Source organism: Egretta garzetta, unplaced genomic scaffold (assembly GCF_000687185.1).
Source record: "Egretta garzetta isolate BGI_Z169 unplaced genomic scaffold, ASM68718v1 scaffold151, whole genome shotgun sequence".
Classification (NCBI taxonomy): domain Eukaryota; kingdom Metazoa; phylum Chordata; class Aves; order Pelecaniformes; family Ardeidae; genus Egretta; species Egretta garzetta.
This window is the reverse complement of record NW_009258615.1, coordinates 4,618,037-4,642,648: the sequence shown is the minus strand read 5'-3', so window position 1 is coordinate 4,642,648 and position 24,612 is coordinate 4,618,037. Positions and strand designations below refer to the sequence as shown.

At 39.0% G+C, this 24,612-nt stretch overlaps 1 pseudogene; it reads right to left on the bottom strand.

Moving 5' to 3' along the window:
* Positions 1–2,758: 2,758 nt before the first annotated feature.
* The window catches only part of LOC104134466, a 155,014-nt pseudogene continuing 133,160 nt past the window's right edge, over positions 2,759–24,612 (bottom strand).

Below are 24,612 nucleotides of genomic sequence, written 5' to 3'. Positions count from 1 at the left end.
TAAAGCTAAATAAACAGAGACTTGTCACTTCATTGAGGCTTGCTAGGCTAGGAGCTAAGGAGCATATTTACCCTGAGATCCATCTACAGGCAATGGAGAAAGACTTGCCCTTCCAAAGGGAAATTCAGCCTACCTGAGCTGCCCTATACCTGCTGGCTGTGTGAGACTGCTCCTCACCACAGGGCCTCAATTAAGTGGCTTTTCATTAAATGCAGCACTTAATATATCCTTGTGAGAAGCATGACTTTTGGTTTTGTGGAGAGAGCTCAAAAGAGGGGAGTTTCAGGTGGCTGCAATGGCCAGCAGAAAGGTGGGGTTAGATCAGGAGCTGACTTTGGGGATGGAGTTAAGGCGACATTAAGTTTGGTCTCTAAACCCAGGAATAGGTACAGTAGGACTCGAGAGTCCCAGGGCAGCAAAGGTGCGAGGAGGCTCCAGAGAGAGGAGGTGTAAAACTAGGAAGAGCATTTGGTTGAGCTAGCACTTGTCAGTGTATGTAAGTGTCTACCTGAATATTAAGCTCTGCTTATGCTAATTGGCTTCAGTGACTGAGCCCAGATCACAGGAGGAAGGAGCTTGGTGGGGGGGCAATGATGGGTATGAAGGGCTCAACTCACAACTGTGCACAATTCCCCTCCGTTGTTGTGGGGAAAGAACAGATTTACAGGATTGCTCCCTGCTTCTCTCCCTGGTCCTCTTCTCTTTTTTTTTCTTTTCTTTTTTTTTTTTTCCCCCCTCCTTGGAATATGACAGGCTTCTTCAAAGAACACTTTTGAAACTAAGAAAACCTGTATTTTCACAGAAAAAAAATCAAACAGTAAATGACCTAATGCCTGTTACAAAGACACCTGATTAAAGCAAATTCAACATACAGTTTAGAACAGACTGGCATCAAACGTTCTCAAAGAGAACAGATGAACCAAGAAAATGGAAAGTCAATGGAAATCATAAATACCTCCTGATTGCATGGAGTTTTCCCAGTCAATTTTCAAAAGGAGCCGGGAACGTCTGATCTCTCTGCCCCACTCTAATTAGGTTGAAAGGCAAATCCTTCCAAAAAGGGACGCATGGCTTGAGGTTACCCGTTGCAGTTGTGGAGTCTGCTGTGAAGTTGCAGGTTTCTGCATGCTTCAACTTCCCAAATTAATGTTTCTTCCAACTCGATTATTTTACTGCTTCTCCTTTTCTCTTCATGAGTGTTTTCTTTTTTTCCACCTGAATCAGTATGTTTCCTCCAGCTGTAGCTGCTGCATGCTTCTGCGGGTATTGATCAGGGCAGTCCCTCTGATCAGCTGGAGAGCAAATGACATTACCTGTAATCTCTTCCAATACCATGGCATTGTAAAATATGAGGTTTCAGTACATCAATTAGCTTCAAAATATCATAACTGTATATTAAGAAACAGCAGATACCTATTGCCATATGCTACATTTGTGCCTTCACTATCCTTCCAGACACCCCTGGGGGCATTACAGCATTCCAAGTACAGTTGGAATGTGAGGGTAGTCTGAATACAGAAGGAAGAAGGGTCCTCATAGTGGGGAACATCTCTGCAATAAATGAACATCTTTTTGAATGCATCCTTACTTAATATTGCTGTCTGGGCTAAGATCCTTTTTACTACTAGTAGGACAATAATTTAAATTGCAGTAAAAATAAAGGCTTGTGATTCACCAATATGCCCATAACTTGAATTTTTGAACTAATCTGGGGTGGGGGGGAGGTGGCTTAGGGAGTTGCAAACTACTTCCACTTCTGTAAAAGCTGTTTGTTCATAGCCAGGTGTAGTACTTCTTTGTACTAGTTTTTTTTTTTTTTTTTTCCCTTAAATAAAAATGAACACTGTGCAAACACCGGCTGACTCCTTTTTAATCTGTCAGCACATTCTTTACATCTGTGCATAAACATTATTATCACAAACTCAGAGTGTTACTGCAAAAATTATCAGAGTCCTCAAAATGTACTCTCTGCAGCTTCCATTGGAATACAACTTCAATGTGCTAATGTGAAAACAAGCAAGCTTTAGGAGGAAAAAAAATAGGCTTTTCATTTTCACAGAAGGTTAGCCAGGGTTTCCTTCACTATCATGTGTATGTACGGGGTAAACATTTTGTATTTGGTAGAGTATTGTCTTCTGACATATAGTTGGCCTTGATAACGTTTCCTATTGTGTTCACTTAAAATATTAACTGTTGATGAAAAGACACGGCCTGAGGGAGAAGGATACAGGACATGACATATTTTCAGAGATTTTTAAAGATTACCTTTTGAGAACGGAACCTCCAGCTGAGTATTTGTGTGTCTACAGGAAAAAAATACAGTCATCTTTTTCATGTTTATAGGGATGACCTTTCATGTTATAGTATAATGCTTTGAAGCACAGTTATTTTTAATTGCTTTATATGCCTATTGAGATCATTCTGTGTGTCACTTTGTTATATACAGCACTGAGTCACATATGTTTGGTCAATGAATCTTTTGGTGCCTTGATATTTATGTTGAAGTCTGAGCAGGAGTTGTGGCAACATTGTGTTCTGGGTTTTGCTGGTGGTGTTTTTTTTGTTTGGTTTTTTTTTTTTTACTGTCACTCTAGCTGTATACCTAATGAGGTGACTGAAAGAATTAAAAATGACAGATTGTTTTGGCTGCAGTGGGGCTGTCTGAGCTGTATTTTCCTACAATACAGCTCAATAAACCCAGCCTGTGGAAAGCCCTCTGCACGTGATTCATTGCTGCAGCAAGGGTCCTGCTGGAGGTTTAGAGAAGAGCGGGCGGCGGGCTGGGCGGCAGGGACCGGGGGCTGCTGTCAGCCAGCGGCCAGCGCTGCTCCGGGGATGCACGGGGCTGGCCTGGCCACACAGAGCTGCTCCCAAAAACGTCTAATGAGGAGTTGTGCGAGTTGGCTAACGCACACGTATTTCTGTCCAGACACCTTGCAAAACCGTAGCTTCCAGCCCATAATGCTTGGGGAAGTGTGGCAGCATCTTCTGCGGGCGGCCCCTCCGAGCCCGGAGGCGGCGGAGACGCGGTGGTGTAAAACAGCCGTCGTGGGGATTCGAGGCAGCCTCTGCGTCTGCAGTAATAAACGCCTCGGCATCCATGCGCTGTTTTGCTGCCGCGTGTCTGGTGGAACAATAAAACCTATCAGAAGAGATTCCTCAGGACAGAATGGTTAACTACAGGTGTTAGACTGATAGCTGGTATAATTAAGAAAAAAGATCTGTCATTTCACAGACTGTGCAGAATAAATTCCAGATATCCGTGCGTAATCTTTCAAAGTGCCTTTATCTTCAGAGCCGGCGAGGGTGACCACAGAATACCCTGAACCCAATTATGTACTTTCTGATTATCATATTTTTATTTCTCAAGACACGGGCTAATAAGAAAGATCAAAAAATGTTTGAACCAGAGTAATTTCAAATGTCAAGAACTAGTTATTCTTACAACAAGCTCCCAGGTCTTGACAATGTAAGCTGTTCTCTGTTTGGTTTGATTCCTCTTGGGGAGTGGAAATGAGGGACTAGGGGATTTAAAGTGACTTTGTACTGTGGAAACAACACATGCTTTTGAGACCTGCATTTGACACCACCTTTGAGGTGGTTTGTTTCTTCTTTTTTTTTATTTCTCGGAGTATGGGGTGTGTGGGGGGGGGTTTCTTCTTTTTTTTAATTTATTTTTTTCTTTTTCTTTTTTTATTTTTCAGAGAGGAAGCTGCAGAGGAATTGCAGCCTATCACCATCGGGGAGTTTCTATTCAGTTCTTTGGATCAGAAGAACTTAATCAGGTAAGAGTCTGCGGTAAGGAAGAATCCAAAAGACAAAATCCACATCAGAAATTTACTGTAGGAGGAAAAGTAATTTTGCCAACAATATGAGCAATAAAAAGGGGCGGGCAAAGAGGTGGATTCCTCTGCAGTAGGAATAAAAAAAATTTCAGCTTTCCAAATGATTATTTGAAAAAGGACTCAGAGGGTACCTGTTTTTATTCTCTCTACAGTTCCTCATGTTCAAGGAGCAGTACACGTATGGATGGTAAGGAGAACCATGCGGTTCCCCACAGATGATGTTCTGCACATGTAATTTGCTACAGGGGAGGAAACAGCTTGAGCCTAAAGGTCTCTAGTTTTTGACTACAAAACATAAAGGTTGCTGCTGTGATCTGCTTCCTTGAGATGATGAGCAGCCATAAATACAGATGAAGTCGGGGGAGCCATACGTACTAACACTGTGTTTTCAGAGAGGGAGTTGGTTTGGTTCTTCACGCTCCAACTGGCTCACCAAGGGAAGAGCTGGGAAGGTGCTGAGTGCTCCACCCTCCCAACCAGGGGCAAAGTACTGCCTGTGTCAGCAAGAGGAAGGAGCTAATTAAAAGGAAAAACTCAGTAATGAGAAAGGTAGCCTTGCTCCCATTAGGACCTGGGTGAAAAAGAGAAAGTGAGAATGATTTCATTTGGATCTTATCCCTAGGCTGGCAATCACACTTGCTATTTATTTGGGTCTTGGACAAACTCACCAATTCTGAAAAGTAAAAATGAAGATGGAAAAACACTGCAAGTAATCATGCAAAGTAGAATTCTGAGGGTAGCTTCAAGACAACAAAACAAAACTGTTTTCACCGAGATCAATCATGTTAGTTTTCTGTTGTTTTTTTTTCTTTTTTTTAGTCCTAATTATCAGTGCCAAGCAGGAATCACAGATTAGACACTATTGAAGCTATTTTTAAGTTTAGCTTATTGAAACCTGTTCTTTTCGATGAAGCTGCTCAGAACAAACTTAGCTTTTAGATTCTCCGGTATATTGCTCATAGTATCCTGAAAGGAAAGGAGCAGATGCGGATAATTCCTCCCGGGACCAAGATCATTGCAAGGAGTTCAGAGACTCACATGCACACATTAAATTAGTCAAGCATTTGAAGGTGGGGTGGAGGGGATCTGTTTCTTGATTATGCAAAAAATTTGCTGCTCAGGGCTTTTTCCCAAAACTCTTTGGATTTGGAAGACCTTTTCTCATTGTGAGGGGATGACAGGCTAAAGGCTCCTTCTGCTCTGATGTAATTTGAAACTGGGTATGGTTTTAGGGAACTACATCCCTGGGCATTTAGATTACAGTTTCATCAGGAATGGCAAATGCTGCATCAAGGTGAGGAGGGATTTTAGACTGTGCCTCCTGGCAAGGTGGCATCCCAGGTAAAATTTTTCATGACAGTGGACCATGGTTTGTCCATCAGGCAGTTTGGGTGGGAGGGAAAAGTAGAAGGATCAGAAAAAGAGGGACATATTCTTTGAAGGTTATTTGTTTTAATCTCAATTTTGTCTACTCTATGTTTAATAAGAAGGTCCTGAGAAAGAAAAGATGTTAGAAGGGGAGAAGAGAAAGACAGGCAGAGAGAAAAATGCGCTGAGACATGTTGGGGAAGAGCAGAAAATATGAGGATGGCAACTAGATCCAGTCCAAAATAAAAAGCAAGCGTAGCAAGTTGTGAAGTGGTACAAAATAGGACACAAGGAGGGCAGAGAGAAAAAAACCTGAATTAGCAGAAATTTTGTATGTTTCTACACACACCTATATGTGTGTTTATGTTTAATCTCTTTACATCCATAAAATACCCACATTTATCTCAAAAATGCAAACTACACTTTTAAGAAGCTACAGTAAACTAAATGATAGCCTTCAGCTGTGCTTGTGCTCTAAGAGAATAACTCTTTGTCTCCCTTAGCAATTATCATGGACAAATAAAAGTGGATCTGTAGAGTGAACCAGTGTGTATTAACAGCACTATACATATTTCAGGCAAATCTGCTCAGGAAAAGTTGTAGTTGAGCCCTGTAAGCTGAATGGCCATTCCCAGCTGGAGCACACGGTGTGTGCTTACAGGTATATCTCCCTCTTTAGCTTGTTATGAAGCAAGCTGCTTTGAGTGATCCAGGTCCATTGAATGATATAAACCAGTAAGGCACAGTAAGTGGGAATGACAGGAAGGCTCAAATGCTAATGTAGACTTTCTACAAGAGCTTAAGTAAGTGTTCTGTATCCTTTCCATGGTACAGCTTGTATAGCTGTCAGTAAACCCTAAATCCGATGGTTTTGTACAAAGCTTTTCTATGTCACATCTTGAAACTTATTCAAGAGTTACATTATGCTTGTATAGCAGACTAAGGCTCCAAAAGGTTTGTGCATTATTAATGAGACAGTGGAAGTGCTCTAGAATCAGCTTTCATCTAAATAAAGGTGACAATGTTTATCTGTACCCTTTGTATTCATTGTTGTCTTGAGTGCACAGGGCTTCCTGTTCATATGTATGTTATTGATTTGCTGACTAATCTCTTTATCTGATCAGTATTGATTGTAACTCTCAGTCTATAACCTTTAGACATAGTGATATTGTGGCGAAAAAAAACCACAGATGCAAAATAATGAACAAGTTCTGATACTGTTTTTTCCCTCCCAGCAAACAATTTAAGCAAGTTTTATATTTGACAACAAGAAGCAGTATTTTTAGAGAAAAGTGCAAATAGAAGATGAATATACAATCTTTAGTTCCTTAATATAAATTACTTAAGAAGAAATAGTAAGTTACCTTGGGGAAATCAACAGCTTCTTCAATTGGATTGCTTCTGTCACTGCATGGACACAGTCTTGTTTGATGTCCTCCTACCATTTGTCTTGTATGGAGCCTTTTATCTAAATCTAAAGCAATGCAGTCATCACTGCTGCAATTCAATAATGGCTCCACAGGAGCTGTCATCCACAGTTTGCTATTCATCTTGTAAAGCCTTTGAGTTTTCAAAGTATCCACTAAAGTTGGTATTTCAATGCTGTGGACAGATTACTTAAGGTTCTTTTGTATTTTCAAAACAGGTCTAAATTGAGGATGAGCGGATATTGAAATGCCCAACTTATTGTACCTAGGTGCCAAAGGAGACGATGGAACTGTCAAAGAGGTAATTAGATAACCAAACCCACCTCCCAGCTGAAAATGTGGGACTTTGTGGGCTTGAATGGCACTTTGACTCAATACTGGCATTGCCTGTGGGGAATGAGCCCCTTGAAACGAAGGGAAAAAAGACAAAGCGGTGGCAAAAAAATGGGAATTAGCCACTAGCCCCAGGAAGTAAAAAATTATTATGTGATAACAACGTGAAGTATAAGGCACAGAGAGAACTTGTGTTGTTTCTACTCAAGTATAAGATGCCCTTTACTCCATTTGATATAGACTTAGAAAGCAGGGGTCATTTTGGACTGGAAGGTTAGTGGCAATCCTGAAGGAGCTCACATTTATCATGATTCAAGAGCCTGGATGTAGGCAGCTGTTTAACAAGCTGCTGAGATTTAGAACAAGCTGGCTGAGATTTGGGTGGGGTTTTGGGGGGTTGGTTTTGAGCTTCTTTGTTTGTTTTTCCAGACACGATTTTACCTGGCCCACTCTAAACATGTATTTTATCTGTTAACCTTTTGTTTGTTTGGTTTAAGCAAAAGTGTAGCCATCTTTGGACACTAATCTGGGATAATTTAGTACAGAACAAGAGATGAAGTGTATTCTTTGAGAGTGAGAGTTAGCTTGGGTAAGGAATCAGTATTCTTACCTGAGCTGAGCTTTGGACAGGACACTAAATTTTTATATGGCCTTTTCTCACAAGAAGTACCATGGTTTGCTTAGTTTACATAGATTGGAGTTTTACGTGAAGAAAATAATCTCTGTAGGAATACTTCACACTGAAAGGAAGACAGCTTCCTCTGTCAGAACCAATGCCACTTCCATCATCATCAAGTCCATCTGTATTGAAAAGCAAAGAAAAATATTTCACTTTTTAAAATTTCCCCAACCCAACCCTATGAATTTATGAGATTGCTTTAAATTCAGGGCTCTTTGCCTGTTGCCTTTTTGGGGGCAAGAAACATAAATAGCTTACTGCGTGGTTTCTCAGAGTATGCACTAATGTTAAATGGCGTGGGAACATGGTCATACAGAACAGTTTGCCTTGTCCCTACCCTCTGCTACAGAAGAGGTGCAGATGGGTGACTTGGAGGCAGTGTCCTGAGCTACTGACCGGCTCTGCCCTTGACAGTCCCAGTGTTGCCACAGGAATCTGCACGTTGGTGCTGGCGTCCTGTATTGATCTGCAGAGGTCCTGGGAGGCTCTGTAGGCACAGCTCAGAGTGGGGACGATTTCTTAACGCTATCGAAATACAGCCCTGCTCTGCCTCTCTATTTCGCTGTCTCCTTTCCCTGAGCTAAATCGTACCAATTTCCCTGCCCAGAGCTCATTGCAGCGGCAGAGCTATGACTCACCTGGTAGTTTCTGAGACAGCCAGGCATTCCCCTCTAAATCTCTTCATCCCCTTCAGCCTATTTTTAAATGCTTGGCCTCTGTTCTTAAGTGCTGGTATTGAACAAAATGTAAATATAGTGCAACCTCTGGTTTTAACCTTGGCCTTGATCCTCCTCTTATTCTAGTTAAATGCAATAAAAAAGAAAGGTAACATAAAGATGTATATTCTTTTTTTAAAGATGTTTATAATTCTTTAAAATGCATGAGTCAGCTAAGCATTTAAAAGTAAAATATAGATATAAAATTATTCAGACGGGGTGATATAATATAGAATTTAAATTGAGCATATTTTAGCAGCACTGGGAAACCTTACCCCAGAGCTAATAATGTAATAGATCTATCTCACCAACAACTTGGAACTTGCAACAGAGTTTTATCCACAAAGGAGAGTTCTCTGGCCTACTTTATTAAATACCTTAGAGGACTTTGCCTGTAAGATTACTTTTGAACAATACAATTTATTAAAATCTCTGTTCTTACTTTTCCTGCTTTTTCCTGCTGAAATTTTACCAATTTTCTATGAAAAAAAGAAGTATAAACAAATCCAACAGGCTAAATAAACGTAATTCAACAAATGTTTCATCAAACAGGTATATAGGGAAAACATCCTATAGTTTATTTTTCACCATCTCTTGTATACTCCTGTTGACATGTCTGCCTCTTTTGATATGGTGCATCAGGCAAGCTGCGTTCCAGATTAAGAGTATTTTTTCAAATCTGAGCAGAGCTGGAAATTTAATTGAAAAATTACCCATTAAAGATGGTCCTAAAAAATAAAAAAAAAAGAAGCAAATTGATATACTGTTGTTATTTCTTATAAATGAGAATAATTTCAATTTTGGTTAACAAATCTTAACGTGCTGAGTGCAATTACAAATCATTGCAAAAGGTTGCAGGCAAGGGTTGAAGCTACATCACCTTATAATTTACTTGGGATGGACATGCATATTTTGGTGACTGTTGTTCAGCGATAGTTTACATTACCATACCACTGTTGGAGGTGTGAATATTTAAATCTATTCACTAACTAGGATTTTACATGAAGTAAAAATAACAGAACTCAATATAGTGATGTTAATTAATAGGTATATCTGAGGTTTCTGCTTAGATTCAGTTATATATTCTAGCATTTACCTTGGAGTTCTTATGTAATTCTGTTTGATCTGAGAATTTAAGTTCATTCCATTTAGTGGGAGATGTTAGATATTCAACAATAATAATTACTATTTTTAAATTAGGCCATTTATGTAAGTAGTAGGGCGCAGAGCTGGCAAATAACTTTAGGCAGCCATTTTTGCAAGAAGGTGCAAAGGATATCACAAACCCACTTTGTTTCTGGACACTTGCCCTTCTCAGGTGCTGCCTACTTGCCAAATTCAAGAAAAGCAAATTGACACGCGTGAAAAATGTAGAAGTCTAATTCTAGAGAACAAAAGTAGGAAATTCATATCACTTATTAGGCAATGCCAAAATCCAGGTGCAGACAACTAAACTGTCACAAGAAAAATATCTAATTAACATGTAACTCATTCCCTGTATAATTCCCTGTATATGGAGAGGCGCTAATGTGATAAAGGACTCTACCATGAAAAAGAAACGAAACAGATGAAATTTCCATAGCCATTGTCATAGCCAATCCAATTTAGAAAGAGAGAGGAAGGTATTTGATCTGACATTAATAACATTCATTTACCTGTAGCTGATGGGAAAAAACCCAAAGCAAATCAAACAGCTTAGGAATACCAAGACATGAAGAAATGATTGAAGGTAAGGGAGTGTGTTTGTGTGCATGTGTGTGGGCAGTAGGTTCAGAGACATGGGATTAATTATGAAGTGGGAAGACATACAGTCAAAGGTGAGCATATCTTAGAACTCCACCTAAATGGCTATCCCAAAGAAAGATGGGAAAGAATACTTGACTTGGAAATAATTAAAAAATGCTGGAATTCCTTGTACATATTAGATGGTAAACGTAATTTTTAAGAATATAAGATTACAAAATTATATATACAAATATCATCAAATTAGAAACTACAGTGGAGGTAGAGAATTAAAGACAAAAGACTTTTAAAGTCTTTAAAGACTTAAAGTCTTTTTACTCAGATTGGGAAACCCTTCCTAGTCTGGCCAGTGCTAGACAAATAATAAAAAGTCAACAGGGACAGACTGGAGTGTGCATAGGTGTTTTAGAGGTGTTTAACTAAATCCTTGAAGAGGGCTGTTGACGTGACCCTCCTGTGAACAAGGGCTGTTGGGACGTGCCCACCGGAGGAACCTGCCCTCCGGGGTGGAAGGTACTGCCAAGGAAATGTTGTGGGCAGCTGCTTCACCTGAGGAAAGAATGAAGCTACAGTTTGGGGGCTTTGGAAGGAAAAATGCGAATTTCCTGAGAAGTAACTCAGAATATTTCACAAGCATAACCTCAAAACAAATGAAAGGTATTTATGAAATAGAAAATAATTTGGACACCTTACATTAGTTTGGAATATTTTTTTTAACACAGTTTTGTGAGGAAAAGCTTTTGCATTGTTGGAACACTTAATAGTTTCAATGTGTTTTATTCCAGAATATAACGAAAAACATTTTAAAAAAATGTGATTTACGTTTTACCTTACTGTGAATGCAGTTTTAGCTTAGGGGGAAATGACAAAGATCTAAAGCAATTTGTATAAAAAACCAAACCAAACCAAAGCAACAACAAAAAATGCTGCTCTGTAGCTAGGCTACAGTGTTTTAGTCTTTGGTAAAATTTAAATACAAAGCAAATATTCAAACCTATATTTCTGGTGAGTTTTTGGTGACCTGTTAATGCATTTGTACATCAAAAGGTTTGAAATGGGTCCTCTGTTTTATCACAAACTCTTTTGCACCGGAATAATGCCTGGTTAGGTGCAGTACTGATCTCTAGGGCTGTTCCCATACTAATCGCTTGTGGGACCTCATTGGGGGACTGTCAAAGAAACAAAACTCCCAGCTGAGAGGGTGCAGAGCTGAAACAGGAGGCAATGAACTGCGGTGCCAGCTCTGAGGCCAGACACAGTGTCCCATGTGTCTTCCTCTGCACAGTGATGGAAAAACCCCATACAAATAGGAGGGAAAGGATCAGTAACAATAACCCCCTCAACAAAACTGTTTGCATATCTTGGGTTAGATGACTAAATATGTTTCCTCCCTATGTTTATGCTTTTTATAGTTAATGCCTTCCTTGTGATTTTTAAGAGTCGAGAGTTGAGTTATACAATTTAAAATTGGAGCAATGCAACGTTTCAAAATAATATTCCAATGTAATGAAATGAGATGGTTTAGTAGTCTACAGTTTAACGTGGAAGCTTATACACACGCTCACACACATGTACAAAGTCAATGTACATGCATTCATAATTATTTTGTAACTATGTTTTGCTCCTCTCTCCTCTCTGTATTTTCAGTGTCACATTGTCATCTTTGCCTCCTTCAGAAATGAAGCCATTTCTAATTTAGAGCTCAGGTTTCATATTCTCATAGTTCCCAAAGCTTGAATGTGTTTTTGCTTTTGGTACTACCTCTGTGCACAGAGGCCTATTGAAATAACAGGGACTCCTGAAGTCAACAGCACCATCAGGTCCTAGGGTGACCCATTCAGTTGTTCCTTTTCTGTATTTTTCTCTGTATCACTGGCAGTACAACACCATCCCTCTTGCTCTCATGTGCCATATGCAAAAACTCAGATACACTTCATATTTAGGGTCTTGGAGCAGGAGCATCCTGTCTCTGCACTGCACCTGGGAAGAGTATCTCTGAACTGGGATGCAGGCCGCAAGCAGTCCCTTTGCAAAGTCTATTTCTCTGCTGCAGTGTTTTTGCTGCCTGACTTCTTGTTCCCGGGCCATTTTTCCCTGCAACCTAGGGCTGCCTGCAAGGAGGAAAGCAGGTTGCTGAACTTTGCCATTGCTTTCTCAAACTACACAAAAGCCAAGCAAAATATTCCCAAAATATTAATGAATATTACTGTTTGCTTATATTAAATTAATCTCATTGTCTGACACTGGCTATTAGCAGAGGTTAGAAAAGAGTACAAAAATGCCTCATTTGTGAAAAAACACGTGAATCATAAAAATTAAGTATAAGCTAGAGGTTTTGTGATGCACATTGCTGCAGAAGCGGAAAAGCCCCAAGAGTCACTGATTTTCTAATGAATGCCATGGAGGCATGCATCCATGACATGGATTGCTTCCTCGTGCCCTGAAACACCCGTGACACCACTGGTGACATTAGCAGTTGTCCAAGGCTTCCGTTGTGTGTACTGCTGCACTCATCCAGGCTGACACTCCGGGTTTGTCATTGCGTACGATACACACACATCCCCTGTCAGCCCCAGCTGTAATATTTACACAACAGATTGGATTAGAACATTCGCAGGAGCCTGTTATGAATACCTCTTCAGATAATTTTTGTGGAAAAACTTTTGTTTGTTGATTAGCTAGATACTAGCCTCCAATACGGTATTTTTGGGCGAGGTTATTTGGAGACTGAAAAGGTCGGGGGGAATTCATATACCTCTATGAGGTGTCTACCTGGTGGAATATTCCTCCCACTCTCTGAGGTGCCAAGGCAGAAGCTGGCTCCAGGGCAGGAGCTGTGTAACTGTGCAAGCACAGTGCTGAGCTGGAGACAGAAGGTCCTGCTAAGGGTGTTGTAAGCTAATGAATGCAGACCTTATCCTGCTGGATTTAAAACATAACTTTTTAAATAATACAAGCCAAAGTAGAAAGTGAAAATGATAGACCTGCCCTTCAGTTGTGTTGTAAATTTTATACATGACTGAACTTGGAGCGCTCCTTGCAGTTCCTTATATTGCCAGTGTTGTTTCTTGCCTCTTAAAGGTCTGCTCCGAGTCTCAGGTCTCACACTTAATTGTTTGTAATTATAATTAGAATGTAAGTTCCTCATCTTCCCATGTGGTCATGAAGCCAGGAACATCTCTGATCACAGCAAACTCCTACAAAAGGATAATTATATTTTTAAGGAAGCGGATAAAGGAAAAAACCTGCTCTCAGGATGGAATCTTGTACAGTCTTGAGTAAATGATAAATTGGGGGTTAATATCAGGGGAAGTAATGCCAGATTTTAACAAGACCAGTGAAGCACAGTTTAATCCAGAAAGACCAAGTGCAAAAAATAAAAAATCCTGTGTTTGAGACAACAGACCTGATTTGTTCCCAGGGTGAAATTCGCCTCTGCAAAGGGTCCTGCCCAAAGCCTCTATAAATCCCTTCTTTCAAAAGCTTAAGCAAGATCCAAGCAGTGACCAGCCTTTATGTTGTCCTTATGCACATGCATAGATTTCATCTCTGCGAGAAAACTGTGGAGGTTTGCAATTGGCTTCAGTGGCAGCAGAACAGTGACATTTTTTAAACCTCTTTCCCCCTCTCCCCCCCCCGCAAAACTCTTTCTGTAAAATGTAAGAACTGGTTCAAATCATCTCCCTTTTCTGTGGTTCAAATCATCTCCCTTTTTCCGTCCTCATATGTATTTTGCAGGGGAACCATACTGAGAATTATGTTTCCAGCACAGAGAAAATTAAAAAAATATTTGAGGTGATTTCTGGGAATTTATTTTGGTTATCAGGCAGCTTTAGGTTATTTGATCAACTGCACCTGAATCTTGTCTTGATGTGAAAATTTAAACAAATATTTTTGTCAGCAGAGAAGGATGCCTCCAGCAACAAAAGGCATGTTTGATGCATGCTTCTGACTCTTTTCCTATCTGCTCCAATTTTTTGTGTCAGATCCACACAGCCAGAAGATCTGGATATCCTTTCTTCAGATTTTCAGTTAGCTGCAGTGAGTAAAATAATGCCATGCCAAGATTATCTGTACTGAAGATGATGAAAGCTGGTTCTGTAAAAAGATTTCTTAGGAAATGGTGCTCTGCAAACTTTTAACAGATCTCTAGAAGAACCTGTGCCAAAAACCAGTGTGCTCTGGTTTTGTCTCTCCTTCCATAATGTGGCTAACGTTAACTACCTGAGTGTTAATTTTAGTTTCTTTTCTTCTCTTTCATCAACTGGATGTCAAGATGATGTCTATATTTCATGCACATGAAGCAAATGGGGAAAGTTTCTCTGTGGATACCTTTTCTGCTTTTTAATAAATTCTTTCTTTTGCCTGAAGAGAATTAGAAGCTGGCTTTTGACCTCCATTAATTTTTTTAATTTAATAGTTCTCAGCATGCATTGATAAATATTATTAACCGTACTTTGTACTGCAGCATTTCCATTTCCTCTTCCTCCAATGCTTTCTCATTTGCTGCAGCAGGTGCCCAGTTAAGAACAGGTTAGGAAAAGCAGAGGGAATAAATAGAGGAAATCTGGGCCCATATCCTGCCTCTTCCCCAAATATAAAGTCTTAACATGTCTCCATCTACAAGGTTGCTTTATAACTGACTGCTTCTCAAAGCAAAGCTATAATTATAAACGAAGGGTTATTTGATAGCTTTCTGAAGGCAAAAAATACCATTTAAAAATCCTGTAATTTAAAAATGATCAGAAGTGTTTTCCGACTGCGATATCCTGGGTAGCTATTGCATGTGCAGATTTTCAGCCAGACTGCGCTCACTTCATTCACCTTGATTTTTGCAGGGCTGCTTCTAGAGCCAGGTAAATCCCTTTTAGAGTAACATCCTCCAAATCCTGCCTTTAATATCTCGGTTCTTTCAGCAGATCTTCCAATTTACCCCAATACTAAATAATTCAGCTCCAAAGGTGGAAGATACTCTAAGCTTACAGCATGTCCTGAAGTCAAGCTGTAGTTGCCACCTCTGAATGGCAGCACAAGCCGTCAGACTTAGAACCTTCCTATGGGCCAGGTAAAGCAAGCAGTGTATGCAAGTCCAGTAGCTGTCTGTTCATTTGCTACTAAGGCAAATAATTCTTTGTTTGTTTATTAGAGATAGGAAAAAAGTGACACCTGACAGGTATTGTTAAGAGGCTATCCCCTTACCAGTCCTCTGGCTAAGCATTTATCATGCAGGAACAATTGGCCCCTCTAGTGGAACCAGAAATGTACTGCAAGTTGTGTTTATGGTTACTTATAATTAACAATGCAAATCGAGCCACAGGTTTTTTTGCAAGAGCCATAACATGGTGACTCGCTTGCATAGTGTCGCAACATGAAGCGAGCTTTTCTAAAATGCCCTATTGTAAATCTTCAAAGTGAAGGCCCCCTTTTTTGACGATGTCCAGAAAAGATAAAAGAAGAGAAAAAATGTCAGCCCTCCTCCTTATAACTTCCTTTGTGCTTTTCAAGGCACAGTGTCTATTTTGCAACCGTCTCCTTTTCAATGCATTTTTTTTTCTCTAGAGGCTGTATGAATATTGTACAATGCCAAGTACAGCTATTGGCATTTCACAAAGAACCTGGAATAATAAGTAAAAAGGATATGCCCCTAACCATGCAAAAAGACTATGCTTGTTCGGGTGTCATTTACATCAATCGTTTTTATCTTCTTTGCTGCATGCATATCCCAAAATATTTTCAAGTGCAGGTGGTTGTATGACAAATTTGAACCCTTTGGCAACAAGCTTGGCTTTTTTGGTTAGCCCTTCTGAGCCCCTTAGAAGCAGTCTGTGGGTTGAAAATCCCTTACTTACATTTTACCACATAGATTGTTTGATTCAGATAGTTAATGACTGGGAAATAATTAAAAAAGTGTTTAATGGAATTTAACAACAATGAAGGATAATTTTGCATGAAAGTTTTTACAAAGATTACTGTCTGAGGCAATGGATTCAGAGTACTTTTCCATAGAAGAAATGGAAAATGTAGACATGAATAGAATGAAGTAAGGAAGAGCAAGTCACGCGCAGAGCACACTCACACCCTGGTTTTTCTTCAAAAAGCTCTTTCATTCAGTTCCTTCCTGGAACTCCTCCTTTGTTTATCTGTCACCACTGGCTTTGCCCACATCCTTTAGCATTTGAATTGCTGCTTCATGCTTTTCATTCTGTCTTCTTGCATCATCTTCTTTGGCATTTGGTAAAGCTAGAGACACTAATGGCATTAGATAGAAAGGTAAAAGGTAAAAAAAAGAGGAGATAACTTTGCTCACACCAGAGAATCTTGAATCAACACATGCACACACATCCTTCTCCAAAATGCACAGCCTGGTTTTAACTGACCAGTAAAATAGTCCATAGGTTTCCAAGACAGTTTTCTTGGCTGGCTGAAGAGCACATTTTGATCAAACATTCATGCTTTTTTGTCGTGTTGGTGCTCCTTATGACTGTAACATTTTTTAAAGAATATGAGATACATCAAAAAGGGGCAGTGAATCTACTCATCTGACAAACCTTAGGTGTAACAAATCATTCCCTAAGAGTTTAGTGCTCCAGAAAATGCAAAATTAAGGCAGTCAATGCTCATGAAAATGGCTGTCTCAGCCTTGTAACATATAGTTTGTGAACAAAATTGTGTGTTTCCCTCCACTGAACTCAGAGCATGGCATGGTGAAGCTGGAAGCATCAGAAGCCCACAAAATGCTTCATTTTTATAGACTTCTATAAAAATAAATTGATCAATTAATTATTTACCCCCAAATGCCTACAGTCCTGTAGGAGCGCCTCTTCAGGAGCAACAGCACATGGCGTAGCTGGCTCTATAGGCAGGAGGCTTCTCAAGGGGGAAAAAGGGAATACTAAAGTCAGGTACTTGTCAAATTACCCTTAAAAAATCTTTGCGTTGTAGGGCAATGAGTGTGAAATAAGAATAAAGAGAATTTCCAAGTGTCTCGAATGCAGAAAGGGATGTGCTTTGATGAACAGATGAGTAAACATCTCGACAGGGAAACAGCACAAGTTTAGTGGTCCAATAGGTCTGGTTCAACACAGACTTCAGTGATCCATTTTTCGGTGTCTATCCCAGATGTTTGAGAACACACAGACACACACATATGTAAAGGGTCCTCTAATAAGAAGGGTGTTATAAAAAAAATAAAATCTTAATGCAGGTTTATACCTTATTCCACTTAACCATTTATATCTCCCCACCTTATTTTGTCTTTAAGTTTTGTTTATGCCACAGAACATACACATGAAAGGTCTGTGATTTTCCCATTGACAATAAGGTCATTATGATGTCCATAGGAATATCTGTCACATACTATTTTTCTACAAATCACAACATGATAAACTATAATGATGCCTTTTAAGATGTCATAGTATGAGATGTTAACAAGTATTTTGGGAAATCTAAATGGCAGTGTCATTGGCAGGATACTCCAGATCAGCAACTCTGTACTGTCAGAGGATCATGTCTTTCTTCTATTTCCCTCCCTCCCTCCTTCCCTTCCTCCCTGCTGTCCTGCCGTCCTGCCTTTATTTCCTTTCTCTTTTTCCTTCTTACCTTCTTCATTAAGTCATAAAGCTAGGACTGCAGTTATTCCCATATAACTTTTGTTCCTGCAGTAACATCTGCCAAAACAGAGCATTAATACTTGCATAAAATTTCCCAGTACAGGTGCAGGTCTCTGATAGGGAACCCCATAAATGAAGATCTGTAAGTCTGGGGCAATCCATATTATTTGGAAGAAAACCAGAAATAAATAGAGAAAGAGAGGGTGTAAAATATGTTTGTCTGATACTGGCTGCATTTTGGATTCCAGCCAGATGATTCTTTGTCTCCATTTTTGCTTCTGTAATTCCCACAACTGCACCAAATATCTGGACACCACTGCATTCTGGTTTTATACACATAAAAGAGATTGCCTCTCTAAGGAATGTTTGTTTAAAAAAAATCACACTAAAGCTTAATATTAGTAGTTATTGAAACACTCCTGAGTCCAGTCAAATCACAGAGCTAAAGAATTCAATGTCTTATCTATAAGAGATAGCTCTGAACTGTAACGACTGTATATATATTCTACAGCTGTCAAGAAAAGATCCGACATCAGTCCAAGATCAAATCAGAGATAACATCAAATCTATATCAGGAAATAAAAGAAATACAAATCCTTGAAGGGCAGGTGTAAATTGGATAAGCCCAAATCCTGTAAGACTAAGAGAATGCAAAAGGTATTCAAAGGCAAGAGCCAAAATTTAGGGTTCTGTATACCAGAAAAGTATTGTATTATATATTATAACCACACGTGAGAGAATGTTAGGCAGAAAGATTTGACTTCAGTGCGTAGTCAAAGAGTTGATGTATTTAAAAAAGAAAAGCAAGAAGAAATTCAAGCAGAACACTAAATCAAACTTAACAATAGTAGGAATATAGAAATTATAGGTAGGGCAAGGTACTACTGTAAATCTTGTATGGGAAAATGAAGCTAGGAAATTCATCTGTTGCGGACAAATCAAAGCCAATGTTTGACATCACATGTAGACGTAAATTTTAGGTATGTGTATCTACAACAGTGTTGCTTGTGTGTTTAGAAGCAGCAAATTCATTTATAAATTGGAACAGTAAGCTAGAGAAGCCAGTAAGATAGAAGCCTGAAACTCAGAATAAAAATAAATCAGTTTTGTTAGCCCCTAACAGATTGAAATCCTGGCAGGGTAGAAGAAATGCAAGGGCCCTGCTGTGAGACTGAGGCAGGCTCCACAGATATCTGATGAAGGTAAATGCTAGTATACTAATGAACCATTTGTGCCTGAAGGACTGATGTTGGAAAAGTTAAAGTTGTTTATTATGTTTAGCAGAACTCTACGAAGCCTGTAAGGATTCTGATGGCACAAGAAGAGGACATCAGCATCTTTACTCCATGTATTCATAAATCCAGGACTGAAAATAAAACAAATCACATGCCTGAAAAAGACTTCATGAGGCTATCTTGCCGCTGGATGGGAGGATCAGTGGTACCTGTCTGTTGTTTTGGGCAGATGTTAGTCTAATCTGTTTTATCGGAACTTACAGTGCTGGCAACTCCAACACCCCAATTTTATGAAACTTGATGTCATAACAATTCCAAATTTATCTAGAACATTTTATTTATTAGAATAATTTATTTTAGAACATTTCTAGCCTAGTCTAGTCTAGTCTAGTCTAGTGTATTTCAGGTCATCAACATGCTGGCAGTCCTTCCCCGCTTGGTGCCATAATAATCATTTTTCTAGAATTCCAGTCACTAGTAATAGAATCACAGAATCACAGAATGGCAAGGGTTGGAAGGGACCTTGGGAGATCATCTAGTCCAACCCTCCTGCTAAAGCAGGTTCACCTAGAGCATGTTGCAAATATTATATATATAAAATACAGAAATATTGACTGGTACTGGACTGAGGACAAACCCTTGTGGAAGTATAACACAAATATGGCAATAAGATATTGACATTTCCTCAAAAATATCCATCTTATCTAGATTCTGTGAATACCTTTATCTCTGCAAATAAGTAGAAGAGCTACTTACGAAAGCTGAAAAATTGTGTTCTTGACCTGTCCAACAAATAGCTTTTCTATTATGCTCAATGGGAAACTATTTTTTTTCTGGTTTCCTTTGATGACCTCTAAAGGTTCCTTCCAACCCAAAACTTTCTATGATTCTATGAATACTCAGGTCCTTAAAGAATTCTATCTTCTGACACCACAAGTCCCTTTTTAAGTGCATTTCATTTTGATTCCATGCTTTTCTCATTTTTGGCCCTAAACTTGTGCTGTAGTTTTATATTTATGCGTAGTTTCTAACATAAATTCTCTTTCTGTAGATTAGGTTTGAAATCTCATGTTCAAATTTATATCTCAAACTGGTGTTGTAGTGTGCTTGCTAGCTTTCCTCTCTGCTTGTGTTGTAATATTATGTCTGAAGCATCTGCTGGTTCTCCTTGAACATCATTCTCTGAGACCAGCATCACTGGACATCTCATCGTATCTTTTTTGAAATCTATTGGTTTTATTTGTTCTATCCCTCTCCAAGCATTTTAAATTCTACCATTCCATGCAAATGTTCATCTCTTAATTCTCTGTTAGAATAGAATCATAGAATGTTTTGGGTTGGAGGGGACCCCTAGAGGTCATCTAGTCCAAACCCCAGTCTCTGTTGGCTAGAGGCATTTTCAGAAAGCTCATCCCTCCTGTTATTTTCCTCTTCTTCCATGTGACAACTTGTCTCACCAATGCATTCATGGACTTGCTGGACAGCTTGTGTTCTGGCATTTTACTTTTGCGATAGATACTTGTATAGTTACATCACCTACAGCTTGCATGTTATGGTATACTAAAACAGAACTCTCCTGCCTATGGGCCTGTATGAGAAGCAGAAAACCCTGTGCCTTGGTAGCATATAAAGTCATTCAAAAGAAAAAATAAAGGAGAAGTATTTCTGATTGATGTAGTAGAGAAAATCAGTAAGTGTTTGCCTTATATAAAAATAAAGTCTAATAATACCCATGCCCAATTTGGCTTGAATCTCTTAATTTTGTAACACTGGTTTAAAAATTATCATTGTGTCTTCTGTGGTTTTGGATGGTGATTAAGCTTGCAAGGAAAAGGAGCCTAAATTCCAACAACGTTTGTAATTTATTAAAAGCCAAGGATATTACTGAAGTCCTGACATTCATGATCCTTCAGTCCTTAAATTGCTAAAAATCACTCTAATAAGATTCATGACTCACACCAGTATTATAATTATTGGTGCTAATTTTCCTCAGACCTGCTATTGACAAAGTATATGGACCAAATTAACCTCTGCAATCAGTTAAATTCCTCACTCTGTTTCTCTAAAGATGGATGTGAACCACTGTGTAATGTAACTCATAAAAGGGCACTCATTTAAGGTAGTGCTTACAGTTTAAGCACTGGATGACAGTTCTAGACTTGGAAATATTGGAGTAGATCCACGGATTCTATTTAACTTCTTAAAGTGACAGTAATTGAGGATCATAATTGTAGCATTGACTATACAGAGAAAAACAGAAGCATATGTGCACAGAAACACAACAGTTGTTCTTGAAGGCTTAGGTCTGCTAAACCAGTTGCCTTGAACAAAAGTTAACAGCTATAGCTAGTAAGGAATTTTACAACCTTTTCCTCTTCACTTAGCCCTGACTAGAGGCTGGGAGAAGGTACTAAGTGGTGTGGTATTTGGGTGGGAAAAAAAAAATCAGGTAGAATAGATGGCAGAAAACCTTCTCTTATTTTGGTTCAATATGCAGCATATCCATACAAACAAAAAACGTGGGTTTTTTTCCAAAGCAAGAAGAGTATAAGGAAGGGTCCCAATGCATTTCCTCAAAGGAAAACATCTTTTTTAATCTGACAGTCTTCCTCCTACATTATCCTTAAGGAAGCCAATCACCCTGGAGAAGTGCCTATACATAGGCACTTAAAATCTTTTAATCTTTTCCTAAGCAGGTGATACACTCACTAGTAGCAGAATATATGACACTCATACAGTACTTCTGTTGACTTGGTTAACCCATTATTCACTGTTCAGTTATTTCACAATAGTTTTTCTCTTGGAAGTTCTTCTCTGTAACAAGTAATAAGTTTCCAAGGTTTGACTTCTTTATATAAAGGTTATGTGCAGGATTCTTTTGTTAGATTTCCCCAGGACAGTCCATATTCTAAATTCATTAAGAAATACTTTTCAAATAAAAACAGAACAAACAGTATGCACAACCTCTTTTGCACAGCTAGTGGGAATGAACTATTTAACTATAACTTTGATAAGTGCTTCTCCTGCAATTGTGCTTCAATCTACCTTTAAACTGTTAATCCAAGAATACATACATTTGCTTTTGGCGACAGCATGAGAAATGGAATATGTAAACCTGCTTTTAGTAGAGAATTTGCCACAAGGTTCTTAAGCTTTCATTGGCTATTTTGTAAGTTCAAGCAGCTTGCGAACAGTGGCAGAAAAATCCCTTCAAAAGCATTTTCCTAACTCCAACCCAATTGTTTAATGCCCAGAGCAGTTCTAATCAACTTCCTTTTTTACCCCTTTCTTCATACCTGAAGTCCAGAGAAAATGAGGACAATGGTAGAAAGAATTCATTATATACATATTAGTGTTATGAAGTCAGGAAACAGGATTAATCATACCCAAAATACCCAGAAGAAAGTGTGTTTATAATCCCTGTACATTCTCATTAGCCACTTGAAACCAGTCTGTGGAAATCTCTAATTGGGGAAGAAATTCTATACAAAATCTTTGCCCCAGAATTGACTGAATCAGGGCTCTAGGGGGAAAACAACATGATTAGTTTTGGCAGTTAGGCTCAGCTGAAAGTCTGAATAAGAAAACAAATTCCCTTAAAGAATATTGCTGCTGTTGGCCTAACTCAGAGCACACCTCTAACTGTGGTATGGACATCCTTACAGAAATCAGTGAATCATTTGCAGTGTATTTCTGAGTCCAAGGGAAAAGGCTCAGAGGTTATTTTTTGCCTTTCTATTCCTATGAAGGTTACAGTAATCACAGTCACCTATTAACAACTTTCTCCTTACTTTAGCATAGCCTGCGCATGAGGTAGACTTCAGTGATATCTAAATCCGGACTTTTTTCTGAGTTTACTTTTTGAGAAGAAACCTTTCCCCATCATGGTTGCTTCTCTTGAAGCAATCTCTTCATCTGACCAGACTCTAGGAAATTTAAGAGGCGAGAACTGCACCAAATGTATCTGACTACATAGATAGCCTTTGAAGCTCTATCTCCATTCTCCAGCATCTCTCTGTCAAGTAGTGTAGCTTTTGCGCTCAGCCCAATAAACCTGGGATGGTAGCTCAATATCATTGAGTACACTGTCTGCAATAGCTGTGTTAGCCCAACAGAAAATGGGGAAGCTGCTGAAATGATCTAAATGGCACCAACCTAAGTCCAGGGAGTGCAGCACCATTCTCCTCATTCTGCTCTTCTGTTCCGCTTCCACGGTGGTGGTAAAACACATGAGGAACTTGTAGAGGAAGAACTGGAGAGGAGATCTAGGAAGGTAAAGGACAAAGTTGGGGGACTCTACCACAAGCTAGCAGTGGAAATGCTTCAAATAGATTAATAATGGCAAGGTAAGATGTTTTTAAAGAATCCTGCTGGGATGAGAAAGCTCTGTAGATGTGTAGAGTGGGTAGAGTCAGAGTAAGGACAAAAATTGAAAAAGTGTCATCTCTGAATGGTTGAGAAAGGCAAAGATGGGGCACAGGGACAACTTGGAAAGTTTGTGAGTAAAACAGATGCCTGAAAAAGAAAAAAAAAAAAATGTGAAAGGCACACCAAAGGAACAGAGAATACTTCCATTAGCCCTCTTATGATGTGGAAATGTGAATTGCTGTATTTTCTGGCCAGGCATATGTATGCAAATATATGTAAATTTTATGCAGATTGTATCTTCAGCTTTTTTGATGCCCAATGTAGTCAGGTCTATAATATAGTTATCCAGAAGGAATCAGTGAATTCTTGCTGGCGAGGCAAAAGCATTTGGGTATGGCTGGAGATCAAGTAGTTTTTCTTCCAGTTCTACTTTAATGACTGAAGCAGAGTGAAAAACTCTCTGAATTAGGCCATGTGCTAACTGGAAGTCATCTGTAAAGAGGATCAGAGGAGCCATGTATCTATGCATTGACATAAAGGGATATATGTCTTCTGCTGGGAATTCCAAAATATGCGACAGTTGTTATAAATCACATTTCAGTGTTTGTGATTCATATAAGGAGTCACCAGGGAGGTGCTTTGGGGAAAATCCATCCAGAGTTAAATATCTACAGTTTGTAAAAGGTATTTTACATTCCTTTAAAATATTTTTTATAAGCAGATAGTACATTCAGTGCAATGTAAACCATTGTTCTGTACCCTATGCTGGATGGGGCAGGGGACAGGGAATCTTAAATTAAAAATTTCTGTTTAATTATTATAACCTGAGGTTTCACATTGGGTATGGCTTTTTGACAAGTCCTGAAAAGACAACAGGATGCCAGCATCTGTCCTTCAACAGACAAAGAGGCTCAAAGACAGGACAGGGAAGAAGATAACAGTGACTACTGTTTGGTGGAACATTCCCAAGCATTTTTTGCAAAGAGTTCCTCAAATGAATGAGCTGTAATTAACTATTCACATCCTTTTTGTGTCTGCTTTCCACAAATATTCCAGCATATCAGTTTATTGGCAGGGATGATCAATGCAGCAATGACTTTGCATTTGTAATTATTATTATTTTTACTAGCAGGCAGATTCTGAGAGATATCCTCAACCAATTAGAAAGGAACCATGTGACTGATATGTCCAATCGAAGGAGTGCCTTCTGAATTTCTAATATCGGATACTTTGATTAAACTGCCTTCCAATAACCTGCATATGAAAAATATTTATAGAAATTATTCAA